The sequence below is a fragment of the Apaloderma vittatum genome, unplaced genomic scaffold (assembly GCF_000703405.1).
Source record: "Apaloderma vittatum isolate BGI_N311 unplaced genomic scaffold, ASM70340v1 scaffold9465, whole genome shotgun sequence".
NCBI lineage: Eukaryota > Metazoa > Chordata > Aves > Trogoniformes > Trogonidae > Apaloderma > Apaloderma vittatum.
In genome coordinates, this window is record NW_009715482.1 from 188,837 (window position 1) to 200,337 (window position 11,501).

Here is an 11,501-nt window from a genome sequence, read left to right on the forward strand (position 1 = left end):
TCTTACCTTGGGAAATTTATTGTGCTGAGAGGCAAAAGTTCAGAAATGGTTGGGTTCTCCCTCTTCCTTGCTAACAGCCTGGTGTGTGGTCTTTGGCAAATCCCTTAGTGACAGTCATAAAAGGTATGCAGCCCCTGAAGAGGTGCCTAGGCTCCTCGGGGGAGTTTGCAAAAGCATCTGTGTGGCTAACGTCAAAACACTTTCGTTTCTTCACCAGCTGAAGTGAACAAGCAAAAGTTACATGAGTCTGGTAATGCAGGCCCAGCCTTTAGTGCCCTCGGGTGAATTTCTAGCCCCGTTGAACCCAGTCTGAGTTTTGCCTTTCAGAAGGCAGGAATTCTGGTCTGGTGAGTAGAAATAGGCGATAATGATAACATGGGTTAATTGGCTTTTATCATGTAGTTTATTCATTGGGAACTGATTGATGTCTGGGCAGAGCTCTGAGAGTGAAAAGAAGCCTGGCCTTACACAGCAGACAAATGCAATTGTCACTTCTGTCCTAATTTATGAGAGAAGGATGAGATTGCATCAGATTACCTACCAAGAGTAGCAATTCATTTGCCTCCCAATAGAACAGCAGTTGATGATAAAAGGTGGTTCACCATAGGCAACGCTTACGGTGACCATTGTAATTACTGATCAAATTGGTGTCCCTGCTGCCTTGAAGAGCTCTGAGTTACTCAGAAATGTCCTTCTCCTGTGAGATTTTGTGTGTTTCTCTTGATGATCCTGCAGCATGTTATGCACTGGAAGACATTTCTGGTATATGCCAGGGTAAAATATGTAAATAGCATCATGTTGGCTCGGCATAAGAGTGTTATTAATGCTTTTCGGCACTGTAATTATATTCATAGTAAGCCTTCCCTAAGCCCTCACTAATTAACAATATTGTGACAAATCAACTTTAACAGAAAAGAACTGTGGACCTTTAGTCATTTAGTACTGTTTTTCATTCAGCCCACAGCCCAAAACTGGTGGCATGGCTTTCTGTATGAGTGTTGGGAAAACTGCTGATACTAGAAAAGTTCAGAGCCAGCTCACTCTTGTTAGTGGAAACCTGTAGATGAAGTTGGTTTGATTCTTCTTTAAGTATATTCACAAGAAAGTAAGATTCATTAGTTAATCATTAATGTAGGGGAATATTAAAACTGCTTTTATGAATAAGCCGTCATACTGAAATAGTTTAGTAATGTCGATATGTCACTGGTGCATTTATTTATGTATTTATTTGTTCCAAATCACAGGATGTTTTACAAGATAACTTAATTTTCAAATTAAATGGCTTTATAAATATTCGTATCAGGTGGTCAAGAGTTGTAACATCTTTAATCCACGTACACAGATGAACTTGCTATCTAAATGTCAGGATTTCTCTGTGCCTTTATTTTCCTCATTTAGACTAATTCCAGATGAAGGCTGTTAGATTTGTTGGGTTTTTTTCATTTTAATTTGTACCCCAGAAGATTTTCCTCCTGGGCAAGGATAAACTGTGAGGCATATGAAATCACTCACTGGCAATTTCTCTGACACTGCGCTTGCTATGATTGCAGTGCTACATGTACTGACTCTTACCGCTGTACCATTTCGCATCAGGTCTGCAGAACTGGACTTTCTCTGTTTGTTCTTCTCATACATTGGTAAATAAAATGTGTTCGCGAGTCCAAAAACCCCAAGTGATGTTCTCATATTAGGTTGATTGTAAGTCAGCTGTTGAGCTTCAGTGGTCTAAACATTTCATTCTTCAGTTTTGTTGGGAGCACACGTGTTCTGGGAGGCTTTTAAACAAATACTTGAAATGGTTGAAAGATTTACATCACCAGTGCCTAGCTAAATATGTAGTCTTTAGAAAAGACATGGTTTATTTTGGCACCATTTGAAAAACTCAAATATTTTAAACATTTGTTAAGTTTGAGCTTGCACATTTGAACTAAAAGTTTGCATTCCAAAATTGGATCTCGGGTTACCTGTGTCTCTCTCTTTTGTATTTTATAATCCCTTTATTAAAATAGTCTGCAAGAGGGGTTGTGTTTGGAGTGCGTTTTTTTTTTACTGTTAATTGTAAAATATTGTCGTTAACTTAATTAATTTTAAGGTAACACTTACCTGGTAACTGTTCAACTAAACATCAGAAATGGAAAGCCGGAAGTGTTTTCAGAATTTAGGGCTTCATATCTTAGTAGCCAAGATTAAGTTGTAATATTAATCCAGTAGGGGCCAAATCCTGCAGCGCTTCACTCTTAGTCATGCCGTGTACTGTGATGAGTAAGTGCTAACCCTGATGGTGAGTGTAGGGTTAGGCAATAAAAAAAACAGCTTGAAAAGGTATAGTGACTGCCAAACCAGAATAGCTAAAGGAAAAGGGAAAGTTGTCTTTGACCTGGGGTTGGTTTTCTTTTTCTTCCCTTGGCAGAAGGGAGGGACAGGGGCAACGTTTAGTCTGATTTTTTTTTTAAAAAAAAAAAACACCTTTTATTTTGTCATAAATTTAAATCTGAAACTGGTACAGAAATTTTAAAATTTGACAGTGTACAAATTGAAACCACCATATTTTGTTTAAAACCTGCAGAAACCCCTGTTCACCGAGTCCTGGAGTGCACCATTACAGTCGGGCACGTGCTTTGGTGTGTTGCCCAGCCAGTTGCCAGCTGCAAAGGGTCACACTCCTTTCTGAGAAGCTGTCATCAGGAGGGGTTTGGCATGTTCCCTCTCTGGTTACCTTGGGCCAAAGGTCCATGTGGTGTCACCTTCACAGAAGTTTGCTATTTGAATGACTTGTGAACGTGACAGAAGCAGATCCGTTGTCATGTAGTAAAATAGCAATATACCTGGTAGAGTTGGTGTACAACTGCTTCCCAGTGGCCATGCTAAACCAAAGTTATGATAACCCTTGCAGAATACATTACGTGAATTTGCAGTGATTAATACTCTCTCATGAATATACACACTGTAAAAATCTAATGGTTTGCAGAAGAATTCAAAGGATGGAAACTATGGTGTATTTGCTCATGAAACAAACATATCTTAAATATCTGTTAAGAAGAATCAGCTTTTCAAAAAGTTAATTTCTTCATTTGGTTATTTAGCTTATTCAGAGGACATACTCAACACAGATGCAGCCTCTATGAAAGTATACTAGACTAGAAATAGGATAACAAACAGTAGGAAATCTCCTTCAACACATGCTTATAGCACTAGTATCACCCCATTTGGTGCTTTAACAGGCTATAGAAAATTATCAGCTTTGTTTCTTCCACTTTATATAGGGAAAATTTTCTCTCTCACCCCTAACATTATACCAGTGTATAGAGAACATCAGTATTACAGATGATGGTTACTAAACATTAGAAGTAAAGCAGGAGAGGGAGATGCACAAATAGATTAGGAATGTGATCAGCTATGCCATGTGTTCTATCGGTTTGTTTTAAAATGGCAGAAAATGAAACACTGCAAGCTCTGACTGTGACCAGCTCTGCCACCCAACCGTATTCTCACTGGTGGGGACATTACTCTTGCCCACAGTCCAAAAACATAGGGCTCTATATCCATGATATAGGGTATGGATATGGAGCTATGGGGCTCCAAAACACTGAATCAAATATTATAGATCTGGGCTTGTGAGGTCAGATCATCAGACTGAGAAAGACATAAGTAAATTATAGCTTTGAATTGGGCTCTTCTTTCTATTAGACAAGGAAGGCACGAATCAGGACACCTGGGCTGCCCTGTTGTTGCTAAAGCAGTGAAACAAAGTGCAAGATAGTAATTAAATTTTGAACGGAACAGCAGAAAGGAATTGGGTGAAATCCAGAAACTCATGTGCGTGGAAGCTTTACCTCCTTCAGATGTAGAAAAGGGGGAAAAGTTGTTACAATGAGTGACGGAAATACCTTGTTTTCCTTATGCATATAAGTATTAACTTCATGGAAGACAGAGCAAGATAAAGCTGTTGTAATATTTGAAAGTAGGTGTCTCACTAAGGTTAAAGTTAGTGTGTGGACTTAAGACTGGGAAATTTGGTGAAATATGGTTGTGTTCAGTTTTTTCACTAAATTATTTTTTGGTAAGGCAAGCTACCTTGGTTCTAAATTTCAAATTAAAGAACATTTCTAACTAACATTTAGCTGTTTTGCTCACTGTATAATCAATATGAAAATTGGCAGTGTCCCCTCTGCTTCTCACAGGTTGAACAATAGAAATGGCAGTTGTCCTGTTCCTAAGACTTTCTTGGTATAAATATGGTATGAAAAAGGTTTTACATCCAAATAGTAAGTGTTGAATTATATATAATAGGTTCTGATCCTTTCTACAATTTCCATCAATAAAACTCAGCACACATTTAAAAGGAAAATTAATAACTGTATTATATACCTAAATTGGTAAAAGAAATTCCTAAATGAGCATTAGACCATATGTTACATTTCTTCACTCTGTGCCTGATTATAATTGACTAAAATAGGCTGAGGATTTTCCAGGCAGATGCAATCAGCACTCCCAGATGTCAAAGCAGCATTCTGCCTCAGGTGTACTTGTGAAATGCCACATCTAGCCATCCACAGCTCTTCATCATATTTCTAATTGGTCCTGCTCTCTGTTTTAGAAAGTCGTGACTTTTTCTGACCAAGTGAGTAGGGAATGAGCAGGGCTTGGGTAACCCAGCCTGTTTTAATGTAGCTGGCTTAGGCACTGCCGAGCTGGCTGTTTGGATGTGTGGCAGCTCTGTGTAGGAAGGTGGTGGCAAACAGCTTGAGGGGCTACAGCTTTTTCAATGAACTAGAGTGGTCACCACAGGAAACATCCAAAACATCTGGCCCCTGCTAATTTACAGCTCTCAGAGATTCATTCTGGGCTACTGATTACTAGTTATTCTCCATTACTAGTCCAAGATAATGGGTTGCCTCTACATAAAAGTAGGGGTCATGTCAGTAGAAGAGTTGTCATTTAGTGGCTTAAATCTCAATGTGCCTTTATTTTCTCAGTAGTTGCTTTAAGTAAAGATATAAAATCATATCAGCATGAAATTTTATATGCATAAATGGAATTTTGTATTCTCTAAGAAAAATAACCCCCTGGGTGACCTGCTTCATAGACTCACGTTTGGCTACTGGGCTGCAGAAGAAACTTTGGTACTGGTTGCAACTTCCCAGGAGAATCAACAAAACTGAATTGTGTCATCCTAATATATTTTATTTTTCTTCTTACCAGTTGCAGCAATATTCAGCTTTGAAAAATGAAGAGGAGCTCCCTTGGAGGCAAAGGCAAATCTATGAAGTTTTAGGGCATCCAGAGATACAGGGACAATACTGTGAAAGTGAGTAGATTCCTCGGGGATCTGTCATAGGGAATGGGGCTCAGAAACGTTAGTGTTGCCTTGGGGACCAACACCCCAATGGATATTATCCTGTGGGGGCAGTTGCGTTGTATGCAGTAACTGAGTTTCAGCAGAAGCACGATGTAGGCAGCCATGCCTTCTGCTGATTAGATGACCTAGAAAGTAGAGATATTTGGGAGAGTGGCTTTAAAAATGGCCCCCTAACACAAACAAAATACAGATATAGCTGCACCCTGAGTAAAATCCACCTCAAGAATTTGCTCATTGGAGATGTCTGCCTGGCCTTTTGCACAGAGCAGGGCCCACTGCTGGGCTGGGATTCTCCTGGTTTAACCCAGAGGCGCCGTATGTGGGACGAACTGCGCCCATTCATAGTGCTTTTGGACGGGGTTTTGCTCACTTCCTGAGAGCCTGAAGTGCACAAGTGAGGACAAAGATGTGCAAATTCACTCTGCACTCTGTGTTAAGCAAAGGCTTCGCTAAGGGTTGTATTGCCGGCATGCAGGGATGTCTGTGGAGAGCAAGAGGGCCTGCTCGTATCTACACAACTACCACATCAAACATTTGCATACGGCAACGACTGCCATAGCCTGTGCTGGAATGAAGGCTGGAGAGCCTCACAGTTTTGCTCTTCTTTGATCGCATAATGGAGAAACTCAGCTCAATTGCTTTTCAAGCAGCTAAATGCTCCGCTTCCTCCACATTTTGCTTGTCTGCTCATGATAACTTTATTTCCCCAGAGCTCTAACAGCCACTAGAGTAAGACTCTTATAAATCTGAACTGCCTGTGCCTAAAGAAAATACACTTTCATCAGTGTGTGTTTTTGTGAAACCCCACAGGACTGTTCTGAGTAGTCCTATACAGAAAATCCACAACTATCTGTTCTAACTAGCCACCCTGATTTTCAGTAATGGCATTTTCTTTGTAATTTTCCAGTCATTGAAATCTGGTCTGCAAATGACTAATGTTACATGTTACAAGGTGTTTCATCCAGAACTTCACCCTTGCACAGCTGCATTTCCTGTAGAGCCAACCATTGTTATCAAGTGACCTGCTACCTACTGTCTCATTAAAAGTCATATTTTTCTTCAGTGCTATTGACATTTTATTTTCTTAGGGCTCTTCTAAAACCACCTGCTGCAGGTGTCTAACTAGGTGCTGTGACTGTTGCTTTCCACTAGTAGTAAAGCAAGCTGAGGTCTGGCAGGCTAAACCACATATTACCCTCTTGAACCAGGATGTGTAGGAGATATACCACCACCTGTCAGAGGCATGTCCTGTTCTCTCCTTCCACCCCACCCCCCCACTTGCAAAACCAGTAAATTATGTCTTTAGTTCCTATTCAGTTACTTTTTTACCTAAGTAATTCATATATGACACATGCATCTAGCTAGCTACCATGTCAACTAATGTTGAATATTATATGTGCATGTTGTATAGCTTAACCCAAAAAAAAAAATAATAATTCCTGGGCTTGAAAAGCTATTGTGTATTGTAAGGGTGAGAAACCCTATAGAATGGTTCAACGTATAAAAACCACATGGCAGGCTCCTCCTCCTTGATTTACTGTTGCTTTTCTGGTGCACTCACCCTAGGAAAGCTGGATACCAACCAGAACTGCATGAATTCCAGCACCCCTTGGTTGGTTGCACCTAAAGCAAGTCTCAGGCCTTCAGATCAAACTACAGATGTGTGGGGAATTACAGATCCCTGACTAAGGACTCCACAAAGTCTATTATTGAACCTGTTTTCTAGTCTGCTTTCAATTTCAGACCTATAGGTATCATTACACTTCTTTTCCCTGAGAACTCAAAGAGCAACTTACTACAAATCCTTCCCCATTTTGGTAACTGGGAACTGCGGACAGATTACCATTTATCTTCTTCTGGATGAACTGAGCAGAGTGAGTGTCTGATATCACTTATCAGGTATTGTTCAGGCATTAAGGCATTTCTAATTCTTGGGCATGCAGATGTTTTACTTGGACACAAGACTCCTTTCCTGCTCTCAGACATGGTCTACACGGAGCTGATCTCTCCCTGCCTTTACTGTGTGCTCTCTTGATTCCAAGGAATATGCTTATTCTGTAAGGCACAGCATCACCACAGAACCTCATGCTCAGTGTCAGTCCTAGACAGCCCTTCAGAGTATGTGTATTTGTGGTCCATTCCTCCCTAAAATTTTCTAGATGTGGAAGAGAGCAGGCAGAAACTTGTCCGAGGCAGAATATCATAACAAAAATGTAAACTGAATGAAAGATAGTAAAACAGAGTGGAGAAGCTCATTTCAGTGAACTCTGTTTCATTAATGCTGATGCCTGCATCCTGTATTTTTGTAACTGGACAAAGATAGCAATGCTGTCTTGCCCAGTATAGAAAGAAATATATCCCTGTCGTAACCATCTGAAGGTCAAAATTGCTAAAGTCAAGTAGATATCTCTCAGGGCAGCTACACATATTAAAAAAAAAAAAAAAAAGTGATTGTGTGGTTAATCTTGACGGTTTAGTTGTGTTCCATGGTGATTTTAATTATACTGTAATTTGAGCTAAGTCAAAGGATGGTAAGAATAGTGGCTGGATAGAGGTTAGTGGAATGTGAATGGAAAGAAGTGATTTGGGGGGCAGATCTGATGGGCAGGAATATTGCTCTGCTCCAGGGGAGGGGGTGAGGCTGTTCTTGGCATGAGCATGACAGGGAGTGGTGCCAAGAGGCAGGCAGGGCTGGGATGACAGCCGCTGAGTAGGAAGAGTGATACTGCGCTGATCATGAGAAGAGGGTGAGAAACACCACACTGGTGCTGGTTAAGAGGGAGGAGGTCAAAAGCAGGACTCAAAGATGTAAGAAAGGATATCACAAAAAGAGAACAGTGGAACCAAATGCCAGCACTGAGGATCCGCCCTCCCTGGCAGGCGCTTCTCAACATCTATGAGGCTGAACCTTGAACTCACTTGAGTTTTGCCCTAGCTGGGGTACAGATGTGTCTGGCCAGTAACTTAGCCTTCAGCTCCATCAGTAATCACCAGCCACAGCACTGCTAGACTCTAAATTACTACTGATTGATTAAGCAATGCTATCAGAGCTGTGTGCTTTGGAATACTTGAAAGAAATGTTATTTAGGTGGACTGGCGTGGAGTAGTAGTAGTAGTTTTTGACCAAAGTATTCCTAGGAATGTTAACACTTCAGTTAAAATACACTTGGCACAGCTACCTTGGACTATAAAGCCATGTAAGAATATTAAGCAATCATTCTTAAGTCTGTGTTGCAGACTTCTTGTGGTAATGAGGAGCTACTGGTGGTATAAATGTTACTGATGGGGCAAAATAATTTGATGATGAAAAAGAAATAAAGCTCAAAAATGGAAGTCTAGGGTTTGTGTTTCGGTAGTATGTGCTGTGTATGTGGCACATAGGTCTTATTCTGAGGGGGAAATGGCAGTTTGTGCTGGCATGTAATGTATGTTGATGTCTCATATATCTTGAAAGACAAAAGCAGTCACAGGGATGACTAATGGCCCTCAGCATGATGGAGCTGACTGCACCCCTCTAGTTGGAGAGCAGTGTGTGGATGGAAGTCCTGTGGACTCCTTTGACAGCCAAGAACTCCCCTGTAGCAAACTCTTACTGTCTCATGGGATCAAGACCGCAGATTTCCCCTTTGATTTTCAAGAGCTCTTGTCATACCAAAGAAAAGCCAGCATTAAATGTGTGCCACCTTTGCCCCTGCACTTTGGGGAGCTCTTATCACAGGAGAGACCACATTTCTGCTTTTGGATTTTGGAAGGACACAGAATCTATTGCACTTTCTTGCAGTGGCCTGAAACACTGCCTCTAAAGCAAAAAAGCAATGATGGACGGGTTGCAAAACAAATTCTGTGAAGTTTACTTTGTGAAGAAGCTGATCCAACTTTTTTTTTTTTTTCTCACAGCAAAGGCAGGTTTCAGAGTAGCTAGCTGGGAGCCTTGTTGCTTTTCCTTTAGATACAAAATGAAATTTGTAGATTTAACAGCAAGATTCATATTCTACTTCCTTCTGTTATATAATTGCATAGATGAGATTTTAATTTAGTTTTTTTACTGAGGGTAGGGATATGGATTTCCAAGGCAAAGAAAGAACTTTGCCATTTTAGTAAAAAATACCTGAATTCTGTGTATTATTTTCATAATCCCATTTTCCACTCCTGTATATCTGCATTTTTTCTGTATAGACTCTGTGGCTTTTTTTTAGGCTTGCTTTTGCTATAGCTGTTTCCTGACAGCAGGATCAATCCTGCTCCTGCCAGGTGCTGAAACTGCTGAACTCGCTTTGGCTGAATAAAAGCTGTGGGTGCGACACTAGCAGCTCTTAGCTCCCCTCTGTGGAATGCTACATTTGTATTAACATGTATCTCTCTTTGTGATTTTTTTTTTTAAACTGAAAATGATGCCCTTTAAAATCTCTTCCTGGAGAGAGAGAGTAAGGTTGAGAAAGGCAGAAAAAAAAAAAAATACACTCCCCTTGGAATTTAACCTTAATTTGAACCAAGATCAGTGAAAGAAAAGCACTTTCGTGCATTGTTCACCAGCTCCACCCAGCCAGCCCCTTATCTAACCTGAGTCTCTATTGCCCATAGCTTTGTAACTTTTGCAGTAGTACGCTCCACATGCTCTTACATGCTTTAAAACCGACCTGGAGACACTGTGACATTATAATACCAAGAAACACCTAGTGATCCTATCTTGCAAGTCCTTAGGCTGTACCATGTGGCAGCAGGGACTATTCTTCCACGGGTTTATAAAGGGCCTTGTGCATTCTGCAAATAAACAGCTACAGCTATTGTGACCGCTGGCAAAGGTGACAGCAGCTTCTGAAACCCATGAGTCAGCCACTCCCAGCACCCCAAACCACTGGATATTTAAACATTAGTAACTGCATTTTAACCTGATTCCTTGGATTTCTTTTGCCTTTAGAGAGAAGCAACCAACTCTTGATTTGCATGACGTCAGCTTGGGGTCAAAATTCAACCTTAAACACACACATAAAAAAGCAAGCTTCCTTGTTTGCTGTTCAGAGGCGGACTTCCACTGTGTGTCTGCACTGGGGGGAACAGCCAGTAAATTGCTTTCCTATTACTTTTCACTTCCTAGAAAAGGCAGACAGCTGCTCCAGGTGTGGTTCACCTTCATGCTGTCCCCTATCAGCCATCTGCTCCCTGCAGTCATCTCCCTTTCCCAGCATCCCTCTGTTTCTCCTGACTTGTGACCACTTGGTCCACTTTCCCCACTTACTGCCTGCTTTATATCCCTTCTTTCCACATGCTCTATCTTTCCTTCAAGCCCTTATTGCTCATTATTTCCATCCCCTCTTCTCTCATGCTACATAGCCACATATCTTCTCCCTCGTTCTCCAGGGTCTTGTGTGGGCTTGCTTTCCCCAAGCCCATGGCTCTTTTGCTGAGGGCTATCTCCCTTAACCGGCAGGCACATGTGGTGGAGACCTGGCAGAGGACCATGAGTGTTGCCCCCACTGCTAGCAAAAATGGTGTCTGTCATCTGAGAAGCAAACTTCTTAAAACTGAAGACAGGAACCACAAAGAGTGCTCGAAATAAAGACCAAATATTGTGCAGCTTGGAAGGAAAGAGAGGACACTGTTAAATGCACCAGTGACTTGCCATGTAACCTCCCCTTTTTTAACAACCACAACCTGCTTCTCTTTCAAAGAGGTGTTTTGCAAAACACCGTTTGTTGTCCTTCTAGATAACCTAGTAATAAAACCCTTCAGGGAAGTACTGCATATACTGCATTGTTCTTGCACTCCTCGAGTGCTTGAAGGACCCCTTGGAATGAGGGAGGAAGCAGGGAAAATCGAAATGAGAAACATCAAGGAGACAAAGTCAAGCATGAATCATTTCAATCTTTTGGTTGAAGCCGAAGCAAGATCAGATTTCACATCCACCCTCGACGGGGCTGGCATTTTCACACACACTGCAAACGCTTTTTCATGGAGGTGGCTTGATTTCATGGTTACTACAGGTGGCATTGGCATATATTTAAGCCTGGCCTAGATGAGGGATGTTGTGGGGGAGGACAGCGTCCCAAATTTTTTAAAGAGAGCCGCCGGTCACCTCTGAGACAGGTAGACAGTTTTAGTAGATACCCGCCCGCCGAGGAGCTGCAGCCCAGGTGCCTCAGCG